The sequence below is a fragment of the Natator depressus genome, chromosome 1 (assembly GCF_965152275.1).
Source record: "Natator depressus isolate rNatDep1 chromosome 1, rNatDep2.hap1, whole genome shotgun sequence".
Taxonomy (NCBI): domain Eukaryota; kingdom Metazoa; phylum Chordata; order Testudines; family Cheloniidae; genus Natator; species Natator depressus.
This window is the reverse complement of record NC_134234.1, coordinates 164,083,853-164,102,907: the sequence shown is the minus strand read 5'-3', so window position 1 is coordinate 164,102,907 and position 19,055 is coordinate 164,083,853. Positions and strand designations below refer to the sequence as shown.

The following is a 19,055-nucleotide window of genomic DNA, read 5'->3' as shown; positions in this document are numbered from 1 at the left end:
ACTTATAATGGAAAGAGTCAGGTAACCTTGGGCACAGGCACCGCTAACAGCTCCCCTATAATGACCACATACTATTGGTCCACAGGACCCTTATTTCCTTCAGTGCACAGGATGAACTTGTGCAGGGGCTGGATTAGGGGTGTGTAGTGAATGAGGCTGTTGCTATGGGACCCCTGCCTCATTTGTTGAGGAAATTGAAAGGTGTGAAGGTTAAATGTGAAGGAAACTGTATCCAGGTTGCACATGCACACGCACCCCATGTGACAAAGTCAGGCTGGACAGCTGTAAGAGTGGTGGAAAGCAGGTATATTAGCCCTAAAATTATAAAGACCCCTTTCCCTATAAGCTGAAAAGAGGTTAAACCTCAGGTCAACAAGGATACCCGAGTCCAAATAAGGGCTGCCTGTGACCTTTAAAAAAAATCCTTTTGGGGATGGCAAGCTGCTGCAGGATTAGTGGCAGCAGGAAGAAAGGTTTCTCCAGGGTGGATAGGTGCTTTCCTCCCTACCAGGGAATCAACCTGACTGCCTGTTTAGGGGAAGGACTGGTAGCCCAGCCCTAACAACAAGGCAACACACACACCCCCTCCCCCAGAGAAGGGGTAGGAAAAGGTATCCCCTTTTATTTTGTGTTGTGAATTTGTTTCCTTTGTTTGGTGGAGAGGCACTCCTTGGGCCTGTCCCAAGGCCTACTTTGAAAATATTGGTAAATAAATCCACAGTCAGAAAAAACAAACACCATCCGGCATGCAGCTGACTTACTCCAGGCCCTCCAACCATCAGAGGGGGAAGAATGAAGCCCGATGAGACAGAGGAGATGCTCTGCCACAAAGAATCCACAGTAATACACAAGACACACAGTAAAAATATTCAGGTTTCAGAGTAACAGCTGTGTTAGTCTGTATTCGCAAAAAGAAAAGGAGGACTTGTGGCACCTTAGAGACTAACCAATTTATTTGAGCATGAGCTTTCGTGAGCTACAGCTCACTTCATTGGATGCATACTGTGGAAATTGCAGAATACATTATTATATACACAGACACCATGAAACAATACCTCCTCCCACCCCACTCTCCTGCTGGTAATAGCTTATCTAAAGTGATCATCAAGATGGGCCATTTCCAGCACAAATCCAGGTTCTCACCCTCCGCCCCGCCACAGACAAACTCACTCTCTTGCTGGTAATAGCCCATCCAAAGTGACCACTCTCTTCACAATGTGTATGATAATCAAGGTGGGCCATTTCCTGCAGGAATCCAGGTTCTCTCACCCCCTCACCCCCCTCTAAAAACCCCACACACAAACTCTCCTTACAACGTGCATGAAAATCAAGGTGGGCCATTTCCAGCACAAATCCAGGTTTTTTAACCCCCCCCCCCCCAACACACACACACACACACACAAACTCACTCTCCTGCTGGCAATAGCTCATCCAAACTGACCACTCTCCCCACAATGTGCATGACAATCAAGGTGGGCCACTTCCAGCATAAATCCAAGTTTAACCAGAAGGCCGGGGGGGGTAGGAAATAACAAGGGGAAATAGGCTACCTTGCATAATGACTTAGCCACTCCCAGTCTCTATTTAAGCCTAAATTAATAGTATCCAATTTGCAAATGAATTCCAATTCAGCAGTTTCTCGCTGGACTCTGGAAATGGCCCATCTTGATGATCACTTTAGATAAGCTATTACCAGCAGGAGAGTGGGGTGGGAGGAGGTATTGTTTCATGGTGTCTGTGTATATAATAATGTATTCTGCAATTTCCACAGTATGCATCCGATGAAGTGATCTGTAGCTCACGAAAGCTCATGCTCAAACAAATTGGTTAGTCTCTAAGGTGCCACAAGTCCTCCTTTTTTTTTTAAAAAAAATATTCAGGAAATCTAACAATTTTCCCCATGTCACTTAATCCAAATTCTAGCAAGTCAACAAAAAACTGTTTTGCTTGCCTGTATATTATCCATATGGAAATCATTAACACGTTGCAACATCCAAATTATAAAGTTTTCATATTTACTCCAGTCAGGATTCCCCAAATCAGAGTTCTAGACTTCTTAAGGGCTCTTTCGTTGTGCCTACAAAAGCCTTTTTTCCTTTTCTCCCACTACTCTGGAAGTCTAATGCAAAATCCAACAATCCTCTGACTACTATTTTTAAATCCCCAGTCTTTTTTTCTGATTTAAGAATGTCTGATATGATTGTACTATCAAACTGTACTTATCCTTGAAAACTTGTAACTCCAAGTCAGCAATCCTATTACATATGCTTCCAGCATTTGTATAGAACAGATTTAGCTCTCCATTGCCAGTGGATATTTCAGGCTGTAGACAAGTCACATTCAAATGCTTCTCTTATCTCACCACAGATCTGGAAAGCAGGAGCTGGTCATGCAGTTTTTTTTTTTAAATATCAATAACTTCTTCTGCAGCTCAGTTTCTTAATACCACACCACACCTCTCAAGTGTGGTGAAAAGGAAAACGGAAAATGCTATTTTCCTGAGTCTATCCCAGCATGCTACCACTAAATGACACCATCAAAAGAGCAACTCACACAACTGATGGATCCACTCCATTCCCTCATGGGAGGAACACAGCAAAATGTGTTGCCATTTTTGCTAATGACAGGCACTTGGATACTATGGTGATGGGGTCATAATAGTCTACACAGAAAAGAGCAAAGCACCAGTGTAAAAAAAACAAACAGACTCCAAGAGATCCAAGCTTCCATTCAAGAAAGGGCTACAGAGAGACTGGACCAGGAGGAGAGGAGAACAGTACAGCGACAGAGTAAGGGAGAAAGTCAGTGACCAGTCATACCCCCTCAAAGATGTGGGAGGTTATGAGAACTGAGGGCATTCCCCCGACACTGCACTACTGGGAGGGGAGTTTATTCTATTTTGCTTTCCTTTCCAGAATCCTGCCTGCCGATTTTTTCTCTTCTGAAAAGCACCAGCTGTCCAATCTTCTTTTCCTCCAAGATGGGATTCATAAACTCATTGCTTCTACCAGCAATTGTGCACACCACGTATGTGTCTCTATTTCTAGGCAAAATATCTGCATTCTCTTTAAAGTGCCCTGAGCACTTTCATGTCATTTATTCTAAGTGTGATGTTCCAGCAGCCACATCCCCCATTCTACGTTTACATCTTCTGAATTGCCCTGACTTCTACCCAGAACCTAAAACCTCTTTAACTCTGGTTGGACATAAACCCACTAAGTAGATCTTCTCCCTCTTTTACTGCTGTATCTCTGTAAAGTTACAGAATCACTGTCTCTTGCACCATCTCATTATTTCCCCCCAGACTGTGGCTCCAACACACTGTTTTGAGGACTCATGCTGAAGTCATTCTTAACAAGCCTAAAACCAGCCAAGTCTTATCAGTCAACCTGCCCTATCCCTTTATCTCTATGAGAAAATCAACCTGTCCCTCTAAATCTGCTATTCCAGTGGTTCTCAAAACTACAATTTAGGGCAGTGGTCTCCAACCTTTTTATGCCCAAGATCACTTTTTGAATCTAAGGGCAACCCAGGATCTACCCCGCCCCTTCCCCAAAGCTCTGCCCCGCTCACTCCATCCCTCACGCTCTCCCCCACCCTCACTCACTTTCACCAGGCTGGGGCAGGGGGTTGGCGTTTGGAAGGGGATATGGGCTCTGGGCTGGGGCCAAGGGGTTTGCAGTGTGTGAGGGGGCTCTGGGCTGAGCCTGGGGCAGGGGTACAGGAGGAGGTGAGGGGTGCAAGCTCTAGGAGGGAGTCTGGGTGCAGGAGGGGGCTCTGGGCTGGGGCAGAGTGTTGGGGTGCAGGAGGGGGTACAGAGTGCTGGCTCTAGGAAAGGAGTCAGGGCTTGGGGAGCAGGAGGGGGTTCAGGGTGCAGAAGGGGGTATGGTTATGGCTCTAGGAGGGGGCTCAGGGATGAGGTGCGGCCTCCCACTGGGCAGCACTTACCTCTGGCTGCTCCGGGCACAGCGAGGCTAAGGTAGGCTCCCCACCTACCCCGGCCCCACACCACTCCCAGAAGAGGCCAACACACCCCTGCGGCCCTGGGGGTAGGCAGGGAGTCTGCCTTAGCTGCAGCCACACTACACTGCCGGAGATTGCGATCAACTGGGATCAACCAGTCGGTCGCGATTGACAGGTTGATGACCACTGATTTAGGGAATATTGGTGGTGCAGACAAACCTCTCTATGAGCACTGTATTATAATATTAATTTATTTGTTTTGCAGTAGTGATTACAAGCCCTAGTCAAGAGCCACCAAGCACTTCAAAACAGAAAAGAGGAGGATTAGAAGTTTAAGAGGGGTAGGATCCAAGATTTATATTTCTGTGTTGATTCTCTCTAAATTAAGAGATGTGAACTACTGTACTAGCCTATATCTAACATTGCGCTGTATCCTTTACACAGTTAATAGCTAACAATAATGATGAACAAAGTAAAGACCATTAGAACAGCACTCATTAAAAGACTTAGTTTCTGATAATGAAAAACATTCCTTTCTGATGACAGATTAAAAAATAAAAAGAGCAAGCAAGAGATCTTGGGAATCCGCCTGAGCTGTAGCCTGCAGCTCGTTTTCCATGTTCTCCTCTCAACAAGTGTAAAATTTGCTTGGAATAATTTTTATTTATTTGTCCAAACGTAGTAACAGATTACTCCTTGGAATTATACAATACCCATGGAGTATAGCAAATCTTGTCACGTTAACATACTACCTAGCCACATAGTAAACCATTTCAATTAACCATGCTCTAGTTCTGCTAATACCAATATACTGCGAAGAAATGGCAATGTATGTTTAAGGATAATTCTAGCCTTTTCTTCTAAGCAGCATATTCTAACCACTCCTTTGTGGTCAGGTTAAGGATTGCTCTACCTGTTTTGCTCTTTTTCCCCCTTCCCTGAATCCAAGTCTGACTCAAAGGTGTTCCTTTTGCAGTCTCTAACTTCATCAGTTCCTGCCTCTCTCTCATCCTCGTCCTCTCTTTTGGCTCTTTTCCATCAGCCAACACACACATATTTTGTCCTCCTATCTGGAAAAAAGTTTAAAAAAAAAACCAACTACTTGTTTCAGAGTAGCAGCCATGTTAGTCTGTATCCGCCTCTCTAACCACTGTCCTATCCTCTTCCTCATCTCCAAAACCCCTGTGCACAATGTCCACACCCAATCCCTTCATTCGATCTACTCCAAGTTCCTCCTGGTCTCACTTCAGGCTAGTTTCTGCCCTGTTTACTTCAACAACACGGCCTTGCCCAAAAGCATAATGATACCCTTGATAAGCCAAAGGGACAGTTCTCTATTTTTATCATTTTGATCTCTGCTGCCTTTATCACAGGACGCTAGACTTGATGGACCACTGGTCTGATCCAATATGGCAAGTCCTATGTGCCTACAATCACTTTACTCCATCATTTCCAATCCTCCCCACATTGCCACAGCTGTTTTCTTCTGCCTCGCTGACCACTACTTTGGTGGCTCCTCTCCCTATCAATCCCTCTATAGCATCTCTTTAGGCAAACGTGTCTACTCCCATGGCTTCACCTGACACACATGCCTCTAGGCATAGGATTCCCAAATCCACCTTCTGATCCTCTGCCCTAGGTTACATCTCCCACTATCCATCAGCCATCCCCTCCTAAATGTCCCACTACCACCACTCAATTTCTCCCAAAAGAAACTTCATCTTTCTTCCCAACCCTTCTCCACCTCCTTAGTTCCTAGTGATCTTATGTTCTAATATAGCATCTATAACTATGGTTCCTGAGCACTATACAATATTAAAGGAGCATAAAATCGAACAACAAGAAACAAAAAAAATAGCACTTCCCTCTCAATGTTCTTCCAGGGAAGACCAGCAGGACAGTGAATGGGGAGGGCTTTTGTTCATTTGCTGATAGTCATTAATTCTGGGGAAAGATTCACTGAAGATGTGTGTTTTATACCTTGATTTGACCACCATCAGGCTTAGGTACAGCCTCAGTTCTTAAGCAGGGAGTTCCACAGCCAGGGTCCTGCCACTAGAAACACTCTGCTCCAGTGCCTGACACCAGACCCTGGGTGTATCCAGCTGCTCCATCTCTGTGAAGCACAACTGTATTGGTGGAGGGGCAGGAGCATCATAGAGAATCAACTTTGTCCACAAGTTGATTTTTTGCCTTGATTCCTATTCATCCCTAGCCTCAACCTCTCTTACTCTGCTGCTTTAATCAAAAACAGCACTGCTAGAGTAATCTTCCTCTCCAACCACCTTGTATTCCCCAAATCATACCCCTCTCGCCCATGCCCCAATAGTTCTTTGGGGCAAGGACTTTCATTTAGTATGTATTTGCACAATGTTTAGCACAATGGGGCTCAAAGCTGGCTGACTTCTAGGTGCTACCAAAACATGTTAATATCAACCTCTTCCCTGACTTGTTTGTTAGGACATCAAATTGAGACTCCTCATCCTTATTGACAAAGCTCTACACATCAACACCATTGTGATAGGCATTTCCATAGATACCTAGAATTACTAAATTAAATGCAACTTTTTAAAGCATTGAAATAACTTATCTAGGAGTGTGGTGACTTCTCCATCAGTTGAAGTCTTTCAGCCAAAGATGGATTTCTTTCTAAAAGAAATGCTCTAGCAAGCTTCACCAAAAGTTATGGGCTTGATACAAGAATTATTGGGGAAGGATCCATGGCCTCTTTTATGCAGGAGGTCAAACTTGGTCATAATGGCCCCTTTTGGCCTTACAGTTCATGAATATAATATCAGATAGACAGAATTAATCTCTGCTCCCATTTCCATCCTACTCCTCCCTATGCTGTTCCCAATTATCTCTCGTTATTGCTTCCTTTGCCTCCAGCTACTGCCCTTGGCTCCAAGCCTCCTGTCATGCTATTCCCTATATCTGTTACAGTCTCTCTTCCTGCCCATCACACAACCTTTCACTCCTCCCTCAAACCCACTACTTGCATGAACGTCTTTAGATCCTCCCTTTTTTAAATTGTTGTCCAGTGTTTCGTCTCATCTATGGCAGACTGCTACTCAAGGCAGAGACTCTCTCAGAGTACTGTGTATATCTATGGAGCTAGGTTAATGCTTCATCATTTTGTATTGCACACTGGAATAGCTAACACAAAAGGAACTTCATATAATAATATTGCACTATATTACTGCCCCTATTTTATAATGATGTATTTTCAGTAGTGACCATTATAAATACGTTCAAAAGAATTTAAAAAAATGGATGCAGCATGGTCAGTTGATCAGGCACTGGACTGGGAATCAGTAGATCTAAGTTCTACTCCCAGCTCTGACACTAGTTGGCTGCATGACCTTTGGAAAGTCATTTCACCTGTGTCTCAGGTGCCCCTTAACAAAAGTCTTCCTTTGCAAAGTCTATGAGATCTACACATGAAAACCACTATGTAACAGGCAAGTGTTATACATCTTAGGGTTTTATACTGCCACTCAGTGTAGTATCTAAGCACCTTCTACATAATATCAATAGAGAAATCCCTAGTGGACTTCATGGAGTCTGATACTTCTCCCTTTTTGAGGTCATAACTCAGCTTGGGGCAAGATTTTGGAGTTTGATTTTTTTGTTCTATTATACCCTTATTAAAAATGGGCTGTCAACCCCCCCGCCACCAATTTAAACTGTATCTTCTAAAGAACTGCTAAAAAGAGAGCTATCACATGGTACTTGCTCACAGAAGGTAAAATTTCACTACTGCACAGAGCATCAGCACAAGGGCCAGGCACCTTTTAAGTCCTAAGGGTGCATGTGCTTTGTTCTGGCCCTGTCCACATGGGTGATTTCATTAAAACCTATACAAAAAGGAGAGTTATTCAGTTAGTTCCAGCATGGGAGAGATGATTTTTAACTTGATAATCCAGCTGTCAGTGGGATTCTGAAATGTCACTCCTACACCTGGCAGAACTAATTTGTTTGCATCTCATTTTAGGAAAAAAAGTATAAGAGTTCCTTTTCTAGTTGATCAGAGTGCTCAAAGGAGACCAGTACATCCTCTTGCTCCTTTCTGACTTGGCCAGCCCAAAGGACCCAGATGAAGGAGAAAGATTTTTAAAATCAAAAGCTGAAGTTAAAATTTACTATTATTTCTCTTACCTTTTTTTTTTAAAGCTGTATTCTTCTTTAAGTCTCTTTTTAAAGGACAAACTACCTACACAAGGAGATTTTTTTCAGAGTAAAGCATATTTTGGTGCAGAGTTTGGATACAAGTGCCTGACACTACATAATTTACACTTTAAAAAAAAAACAAAAAACACAACATGCAATGGCAAGAATATTGATCCTTAACCAGCCACTTTAGGCCCTGTTTCTGTAACCACTTATGTACGTGAATAACCCCATAAAGTTACTCACATGCATAAATATTTCTATAATGTGGCCTTGTGTGCGTGTGTGTTTGATTTTTAAACAAAACATTTCACAACTGGACTGACAAAAGAGAAGTAGTGAAGACATTAAAACTGTGGGAAACAATGGGGAAGTGAATTCAAGGGTCCTTTATTTTAAAAATGAGATTACCTAATGTTCTGATAACAAATACAAATTGTTTTAAAAATCCAATATTAAAATAGACCAGGTCCAAAAACTACAAAGCCTCCCAAACTCGGATGTGCCTCCACATCCTCCTATCCACTAAATCCTTCTCTCTCCTGCCACCCCTTACCTCAAGAGGGCCTGGAAGAACAGATAAGCCTTGCAATATGACCCAAAGATTTTTTAGAAAAGCTTCCAATCTTGATTGACAAATGGTCACTGGTGTGACTGCTGCTGGAATACTGTGTCCAGTTCTGGGGTCCACAATTCAAAAAGGATGTTGATAAATTCGAGAGGGTTCAGAGAAAAGCCAGGAAAATGATTCAAGGATTACAAAACATGCCTTTATAATGATAGACTCAAGTAGCTCAATCTATTTACAGTCAAGTACCTAAATGGGGAACAAATATTTAATAATTTAACAGCTCTTCAGTCTAGCAGACAAAAGATAAACACACAATCCAATTCAGACTGGAAATGAGATGTAAATTTTTAACAATGAGAGTAATTAACCATTGGAACAATTTACCAAGGGTTATGGTAGGTTCTCCTTCTTTGGAGATTTTTAAATCAAGACTATGTTTTTCTAAAAGACATGCTCAAGGAATTTTGGAAAATAGAGCACAGTTTGAAAATTAACTTAGTTTATATTAGTTCAAAAGCCAAGGAAGTGAATTTTGTAGTTCCACAGAAATCAATTTTTCTTTAGTATCAGTTACATGCCTGAGACATTCAGTTCAGCTTGGGGTTTTTTAAATTCTTTATTGTTCTCTAACATATTGTTCCACTGTTTTCATAGGAGTTTGGATTCTCCCCCTACCCCCTTTGAAACCAGCTAGAAAGGATATTTCATTATATACCTATCATGGAAGACAGTGAAACATACCATATTAAAAACTCTATATACTTAAATTATTTTACAAAGACTTGATAGGACTTTCATCACAAAATTCATGATACAATATTAGCCCTCTCAGTTACAATCAAGTATAGCAATCACATACCTATAAGGCTGAACTCATTCAAGAAAAGCTAAGTGCAAAAATTATTACAGGATCAGTAGTTCCTTCATTTATTGACAGATGTATCCAAAACACTCATTTTGTATTTAGCTCATAATACCACAAGGATACCAAGTGTCACGGGAAATGACCTCTGGTCAAGAAGCCTCCTATTGTGTTGTCTAAGATGATTTCCTGTAGCTTTAGTTTAATGTGCTCTCTGTGGAAGGAAATGAGGGCAGAGTCTGCCCTGTCTTGCCATTTGTGTTATTTTACAGCTGTGCAAAGTGGTTGCAAAATAGCACCAAATCAGAATTCCTCTCACTTACAGTGGTAGCTTTTCACACTCACTTCACACAGGTGTACGTGATTGACACAAGTATGCAAGGCAGCAGCTTACAGCTCCAGAATCTTCTTCCATTTCCAATGGGCAGTCTACTCCAAATGTCCACATCAGACAGCCTCTCAGACTCATTATGTAATTGGTATAGAAGTAAGTCCACTCCTACCCTCCCCAATCTCAACTCTTAGCTTTGTTGAACACTGATTCTATGAATTCACAACTTTGGTCTTTCACTATATTAGTCTACCAGCACTCTAATTTTTGCCTTATCAAGAATAAAAGTGAGCACTTTGATTAGAAAGCAACTTTTTTTTGGTTCAATTATAACGAAAATAGACAATATCTTCTCATCAGGGAGATAAGCATGGTACATTTTTGTCTATCGGGTAGTGGATAAACATCCAAATTCCTGGTCTTCCCTTCACCATAACCCTCATTTATTTTTATAAGATTTTGAAGTAATTACACACACACACACTCCTTCAAAAGACAAAATACAGGAACTGAACAATAAATCAGGGAGAAGAGAAGTGGGTTTTCAAAAAGTCTATCTAGTCCTGCTAGAAACATCCATGCAAATGAACAGGAGAAAGCCAAATCAGCGTAGCAAAATAAAATACTGGTTTTGTTTTACTTCCATTTTGGTGATTAGTCCCCTCAAATGCTACTGAAATGAATGTATTAAGAATATTTCAACTCAATTTTTTTTTTTAATTGTGCATATTGCAAGACATGCTCCATTTCACAACTGCAGTGCTTTGGGTTTTGTTGCTCCTTTTCGCTCCCACTTTCCTCCTGTTTGTATGGCACCTTTATAGAGCTGTAGCTCACGAAAGCTTATGCTCAAATAAATTGGTTAGTCTCTAAGGTGCCACAAGTACTCCTTTTATTTTTACAGTGCTATGTGTAAGCAGTGGGAGGAACCACACCTCAGAGCATCTGATTCCTTCCTTAATTCTTCCTCAGTACTGGCTCTTTCAAGAAGATTATAACACATGTAGGGCTGGTCTACACAGGGAACTTACATCAGCATACCTACGTGTCTCAGGGGCATGAAAAATCCACACACACCCCCCCCCCCAAGTGACATAACTAAGCCAACTTATACCATGGCGTAGACAGTGCTAGGCTGACAAAAATTCTTCCATCAACCCAGCTACCACCTCTCAGGGAGGTGGATTACTGTGCTGATGGGGGAACCCTTCCTGTCAGCATAGGTGGTATCTACACTGAAGCATTACAGCGGCAACTGCGCTGCTGTCGTGATTTAAGTGTAGACGTACCCGTAACCTCCCACTCCCTAAAATGGCTCTAGACAGTGCACTGGGACTAGAGCCAAGATCCCATTATGTGACTGCTATTCGCCCTGCTCTGCCCCACTGTGGTAGGGAGAATAGCAGCTACACAGCATCTCTATCCTTTCTCACCCAAGATCTAGGCAGACTGCACAGGGGCATGGAAGTGAGAGTCTTCGTCCTCCTAACATACCTGCACAGCCACATACGCCAGGCTGCTGTCACTGAGTATGTTGCAGTATGTTTGTTCAGTCAGGAACTCTGTCTTCATATCTATTGGTAAAGTACCTAGGATACTGCTAGCCCTTCATTAACAATAGACACCCAGCACCACACAGAAGGTGCTCGGGAATGCACCCCTAAGCAGATGCAGGGGTTAGCTGTTATTTATCTCTGACCATGCGTTCACAGAGCATGGATCTGCACACCACAACCTGCCCACAGCTAGACCTTCACACTGGGTATGCAGTTATGGCACCAAAAGAAATTTAAAAAAAAAAAAGAAGTCCCAGTCATGCTTCCACATATACAATAAAACACATGCTTAGATGTAGGCAGTGAAATAGGATCTTAAAAATTTACTGCTGGGGGAATTCTGCACCACTGCACAATGCAGAACTTAACAGAAATTAATGTTGTGCGCACAGAGTTTCCTTTCTTCCCCCCACAGAAATGGGCTGCAGAGATGTTGTCTGCCACGAGGGGATGCTGTACCCGGCAGAGCCCAGCTCACAAACAGAACACAAGCCCAGGGGAGGAGAGGGAGGAACTGGAGGGTTCCCAGCATGCCCTGAAGGAAGAAGGCAGTGGTGCACGGGAAACTCTGTGCAAGCCTAGGACCCAGCATCAGGCTCTTTCTCCTTCTGGATCCCTGGGCTCTGGGGGAGAGGGGGTGTAAGTGTCTGGCCCACGGCTGGGCTCCGGGGAGAGGAGCAGAGAAACAGAAACTGGGTTGTCATAGGGGTTTCCTTAACTCTCTGCCCCTGGGGGAATTTTTGTGAGTGTCTGTATTGTTACAGACATACTTGCTGGACAGGTATTTTGAAATAAATTACCAAAGTAATTGAAACTGGCATGATTATATAGTGTTATTTTGACAAATGTGCAGGATTTTAAAATATTGCGCTCAGAATTTTTAATTTTTTGGTGCAGAATTCCCCAAAGAGTAAAAACTACAAGGAGAAAAGATTGTGTTCTTACTAAATTACCCAGCAAAGTTTTGTAAGATGGTCCCCACTTTTAAACAATTAATTTTATTTACAGGATTTCTGTACGTGGCAGGAGGAAGGGGGCAGCCAGCAAAATAACCAAAGAAGCTAGTTGTATTCCCAAGTAGAAAAGTATTTGTAATATTCCTTGGAGATTGTAATCACAATGAATATCATTAGGACAATTAGTCACTTAAGTGTTATACACATTCATTACCATCCTCTTTTACGCAGATGGTATATACTGTATATAGCAATGATACCATAGCAGAAATCAAAATTACAGACAGCTTTTGACTCTTTACAGAATTTTTTCCAAAACAACTTGTTCTGAATTCAGTAATAAATGTTATATTGTTTGGAACTAAAAGCAGATGATGTATACAGTCAAACTTCTGAAAACTGAACACATATGGCAGGATTGCCCTGGAGAATGAACTAACTACTAGAATTTAACTATTTGACTTGATGCAAATTTTACATCTGCTTCTCATTTTTCTACCACATTTATAAAAGCGAATCAAAGTATGACATTTCATTATGTTATTAGTGGCTTCTCATTTTCTACATTAACCAACAATCTATAACTTCTGATCCTGAAATACATACTTCTGTGATATCATATTTAATTGACATACAAAATTGTGTTTACTTATTTGGAGGTCACACCTCTATTGAGGAGGAAGGGACAGATAGAGAATGTTATGTTACAGAAGAACATTTCTGGTCATGCAGGCAAAGCCAGGAGTAAACAAATCTCATGCTTCAAGGTACGATATGATCACAAGTCAGAAAGGAAACCTTAAACCATGTAGAGTATTGCACATTTTTCCCCCTTCCTCTACACATAACAAGTAGTGGTCATTGCTGAGTGCAGGATTTCAGCCTCAAAAGGAGCAATGCTATGTATGATCCATAATGGAAAATTTTATATTTCTGTGTTTTAGATACACCAAGGAAAATTAAGGCACATATTTATTGTTCCCTTGTATCACCTGAAGACGACTCAGTGGTCAGTTTGAAATGAGTTAGTGGTCTCAGGGCTTGATACAAAGCCCACTGAAGTCAATGAAGAGATGCATATTGATTTCAGATGGCTTAGGATTAGGTTCTTGATGCAAGTTCCTGCTAGGCAGCTCTCTAAATCAGGAAATCCACCCTCATAATTGGCACCAGCTGATGCTATTATCGGCCATCTCAGTAAAGTGTACAGAAATTGAACTGTCCTCTTAGGCTAGGTCTACCATTGGAAACACATCATGTTACAAAATGTGTTAGCCACGTGCTTTAACACGATGTTAAATAAAACTTGGTACCTACCACATCTCAGTAAGATTTTTTTTTTTAAATATAACTATTCTTGTCCACGCTAAGGGCAAAATCATGTTTTAACATAATGATGCGTTCTCAGTGCAAACAAGCCCTTGCTACAGGATAAAGTGTCTTACCAAAAAATAGAGTTATGGCATATAGACAAGATAGTGTGAAGAAGCTTGTATTGCGCATCCTGAATATATTCTGGAGATAAAGAAAACTTCATCTGTAGTGCTTTCATTGTCACATCTTTTAGGATAACTTTTTTAAAATGAAAATTATGGCATATTCTATTTTAATTAAATTGGTTACTGTTTCACTACAGGGCTGAAAGCTACTCCTGTGGTAGGAAGTTATAAACAAACAAACTTATGATGAGATACCAGCTAATTTAAAAGATGTTTGCTTAAATTCATTAGTTGTATTGCAAGGAAAAGCAATCCAAGGAAAAATACTGTAAAAGTATCTAAACTCCAAGGAGGGAAAGGAATTGTTAAAGTGGAACAAAAGGACATAACTGAGATGAAATAAACACAGGAAAATTTAAGCTGAATATTAGGAGGAAAAAAAACAGTGAAATCTATTAAACTGAAATAGCTTCCAAAGGGAAGCAATTAAAATCAACTGTAAAGGGAAATGCTGCAATGCCAAAGGATGAAATAGTGACCTAATAAATCTTTTGCATCTCTTATTTCTGCAGCTCTATGTAAAGAAAGGACTTGGGGTTTCTTTAAATGGAGAGATGGGGAAGGGAGAATGGCCACACTCCAAAGATACCTTAAATATTCTTTATAAACCAAAGTCTGTTAATAGGCACAAAATGAACATAATGAAGACCATACATACCTATTCTGCACAAAAGGAAAGACCTTAATTGCTCATCCTGTATTGCAGCATAAAGTGTGCTGCTCCAGGAGATGCAGAGGGTCCAACAGCAACAATTATGTAGATATCAAATACAGCATGGCTTATCAAGGCAATACATGTCTCTCAAGATCAGGTGCTCATCAAGCAGATGACTCTTCAGACAGGAAGCTGTAAATGAAATCATACACATGGATATACAGAAGAAACACTTGGCTTCACAAGCATTTTTTTAATATGTAAGCATTGAAGGAACTTCTCTTATGGCTCAAACAACCATACACTATTCACAGAATCAGTTTTACTTACAGTTCAGTAAACCTTTTATTCAATTTGAAAGAAACTGTAGGCTTTAGCTTATCAGAGAGTCTGCAGTGTAACATCCTGGGGTTCAAAGATGCTCTGCCACATTTCAAGATTTTTGGCAATGAATTTGGGCTATTATTAGAAATATCTGGTTGCTAGGGCAAACTCTTGTAATGACACACACTACCCACGAAGCAGAATTTGCTTTGCAAATTAGAAGGGGGGGAAAAAAATCAAGATGGGGAAGGATCATAATGGTATCTATCATAAGGATAATTACGTAAGATGTGCATTTTTAATATATAAAGAAAATTGCTAGTTTCACAAAAAGAAAACACAGAAATATTACATAATACAGAAAATTACTTAGGACTAGACTCAAAAGCCAGATGAGCCTTTATGAAAAGTACGTAGGCGTGTTTTAACTCAGTGTGCCTACATAGGGGTACTTATCCAGGCCTAATCCCCATGGAATTAGAATGCCTCACAAATATTAATGCACATATCCACACACCAATCCCCCATGCTAGTATCCCCATCTAACAGAAGAGGGTAACAGATACAGAGACATTAAGTGACTTGCCCAAAGTCACATAGGAAGTTCGTTGCAGAGCTAGGAAGTGATACCAGATGTCCGAAATCCTAGTCCAATCCCCTAACCACAAGAGCATACCCCTTGCTTGTAGTCCCCTGGGAGCTCCATATAAGGCACCCTTTTGGCATCTGGGGAATTACCATGCCATAATTAACATCTTAAAGTATCAATTTACACACACACACACACACACACACACACTCTCTCCAGATATGTAAATGGGTATTTCATAGAGAAATCAATTTTCTTTACATTTTTCCCCAAATACTGCACTTTCATCTAAAATTTGCTTTTTGAGAGCGTTAATAGGACAAAGATGGGGAAGAAAGCCTAGAAAAGTAACTTCTGATGTGGTTTTGTCCTACTTCACTAAAAAAAGTCTACTGACACTATTAATACTTCAAAAAAATTCACCAGCTTCAGCCAAAGCGAAGGGTATATAGTACTATGCATCTCAGTGTCATTTCTTCTGGCTAGCATTGTATCTAAGAAAAAGGGGACAGTAAGAAAGCATGCATATCAAATTTAGTAACCTGTCAAGCTATTCTTTGTAGGCTGAATGCTTTGCATGGCATAAGAAAGATGCTGTAATTAAAAGAATAGCTCCCTTATGACTGAGAACTGAGAAAGTTTAATTATGCTTTCAACTATTGGGAATGAGAGACTCTGATGACAGAGATACTTCTCCATAGTCACATGAATTACGCTTAGTAAGATTTAATGAAACTTAAGCAGATTCATTGCTAATAAATAATGTCACTAAAATAAGTGTTCATAAAAACGTTAACTTAATATAGTCTTTTCTTATTATTTGACTTATGAAATTAAAATTTTCAATCCATGAGAGAATCAAATGTTGCAGAAATCACAAACAGGGTGAAATGCATTAAATGAACAAATTTAACAATTACTGACATCAACTGGCTCCATTCCTGGCAATCCCACCAGAGGCCATGGAGACTGAATTACCCCTTTCACAGTTGAGGGTGATTAACACTGGTCAGACTGGAAGCCCACATTGGAAACATGAAACAGTTGGGAGCCCTCTTGCAAAGTAATCGCTCTCAACTGCTTTAGTCTCTTTCCCCGGCCCAATGACTATCTGTTGTCATTCATAGCATTAGTTTCAACTCAAGATTTTCCTCAGCTTTTCAATTCACTGAAAAATTCCCCCCCCCCCCCCCCAATTAACCAAACCAAAAAAAAATCCGTTATTCACCTAACTACTTAGCCCTGGTCTACACTGGGGGGGGGGGGGGGGGGGAAGAGTCTCTTACATGAATAACGTAGCTGAAGTCGATGTACTTAGATCGACTTACCATGGTGTCTTCGCCGCGGTGAGTCGACTGCGGCCGCACCCCCGTCGACTCTGCCTGCTCCTCTCGCAGCGCTAGAGTACAGGAGTTGACGGGAGAGCGCTCGGGGGTTGATTTATCGCGTCTAGATTAGATGCGATAAATCAATCCCCGCTGGATCGATCGATGCCCGCCAATCCGGCGGGTAGTGAAGACATATCCTTAGGAGCGGCTTTCAGTGAGACTTAGGCACTTAGGAGCCCACACAGTATTTGCCGGATGGCAGTTTTAACTTGTTCTTTTAAATTAATTTGTTCTATTCAAATTTGAAGTGATCTATCAAATTTAAGAGAAAAAAAGACCAGTTTGGTCTTATGACACTATTGACTTGTTTTAGGCTGCAGCCCATTCTAGCGCAGCATTTTTCAAAGTTTGGGTCGCGGCATGTAAGACACTGGGTTGCTCTGGACAGCACTGCTGACCGGGACGTTAAAAGTACCATCGGTGGTGCTGCCCAGCTAAGGCAGGCTAGTGCCTACCTGTTTCGACACCACACTGCACCTCAGAAGCAGCGAGCAACAGGTGGGCCATGGGGCTCCATATGCTTCCCCTGCCCCAAGCACTGGCTCTGCACTCGAACTGGACAGGAACCTGCACCCCAAACTCATCCCTGGCCCCACCGCAGAGCCTGCACCCCCTCCTGTACCACAACCCCCTGCCCCAGCCCAGAGCCCCCTCCCACATCCAGAACCCCTCATTCCTGGCCCCACCCCATAGCCCTCACCCCCAACCTCTCCCCTAGCCTTGAGCCCCTCCCACACCCCAAACCTCTCATCCCCAGCTCCATTGGGTCACGGGCATCAACAATTTTCTTCAACTGGGTCCCCAGAAAAAAGTTTGAGAACTACTGGTCTAGCAGATAAAGGGACTGGGAGTCAAGAGACAGCTGGGAATGGAACCCATGTATCACTGACCTGCCATGTGATGTTGGGCAAGTCACCTCACTGAGCCTCTGTCTCCCTTCCCACCCTTTGTCGGTCTTGTCTACGTAGATTGCAAGCTGTCTGAGGAAGGGACAGTGTCGTTCTGTGTTTGTACAGCACCTACACTACAATGGTATCTCAATTTCAATTGGGTCCTCTAAGTGTTACTGTAATATAAATAATCAATAGCTTTCTCCCTTTTCTCCAACATTCCTTGATGCAGAGATTAGGGGTTGATAAATGTTAAAGGAGGACAAAGTTTCTTTTTTGTTATTTTAATACTTGACTATGTGAAAAGTTAAACCTTTATCAGTGTTGATAAATGCAAAGTAATGCACATTAGCAAACATAATCCCAACTATACATATAAAATGATGGGGTCTAAATTAGCTGTTACCACTCAAGACAGATCTTGGAGTCATTGGGGATAGTTCTCTGAAAACATCCACACCATGTGCAGCGGCAGTCAAAAAAGCAAACAGAATGTTGGGAATCATTAAGGAATAAATAAGAGAAGAAAACATCACATTGCCTATATATAAATCCTTGGTATGACCACATCCTGAATACTGCGTGCAGATGTGGTCGCCTCATCTAAAAAAAAAAAAAAAAAAAAAAAAAAAGATTGAAATTGGAAGAGGTTCAGGAAAGGGCAACAAAAATGATCAGGGGTATGGAATGGCTGCCATTGAGGAGAGATTAAGACAGGGACTTTTCAGCTTGGAAAACAGATTACTAAGGGGGGATATGATAGAGGTCTATAAAATCATAACTGGTATGGAGAAAGTAAATAAGGAAGTGTTATTTACTCCTTCTCATAACACAAGAATTAAGGGCTCACTAAATGAAATTAATAGGCAGCAGATTTAAAACAAAAGTAGTATTTCTTCATACAATGTACAGTCAACATGAGGATGTTAAGGCCAAAAATATAACAGACTCAAAAAAACTAGATAAGTTCATGGAAATTAGTCAGGATAGGCAGAGATGGTGTCCCTAGCCCCCGTTTGCCAGAAGCTGGGAATGGGCAACAGGGCATGGATCACCTGATGATTATCTATTCTGTTCATTCCTTCTGGGGCACCCGGCACTGGCCACTGTTGGAGGACAGGATACTGGGCTAGATGCACTTTTGTACTGACCCAGTATAGCCGTTATGTTCTTTTCTAACACACAGGATTTGTAGAGTTATATTTGTCTATTTTATGGAATTTGGCTTTGTATGGTCCCCGCAACCTTCTACTCCCCATGTGAAATATTTTTGATTACTCATACTCATTACTTCTCCAGAC

General features: G+C 41.5%; 1 protein-coding gene across 10 annotated transcripts in view; it reads right to left on the bottom strand.

The window, feature by feature from the left end:
- The window catches only part of TIAM1 (TIAM Rac1 associated GEF 1), a 260,244-nt gene that overhangs the window by 179,691 nt on the left and 61,498 nt on the right, over positions 1–19,055 (bottom strand). For 6 of the 10 annotated variants that reach the window (XM_074970828.1, XM_074970834.1, XM_074970820.1 and 3 more), the window contains exon 2: positions 14,567–14,755. The exons of 3 other annotated variants lie outside the window; for them this stretch is intronic. The gene's annotated coding sequence lies outside the window, so the exon portion shown is untranslated. Of the gene's footprint in view, positions 1–14,566; positions 14,756–14,893; positions 14,906–19,055 lie in introns of those variants that run through there. One more of the 10 variants, XM_074970841.1, reaches the window with a different exon arrangement.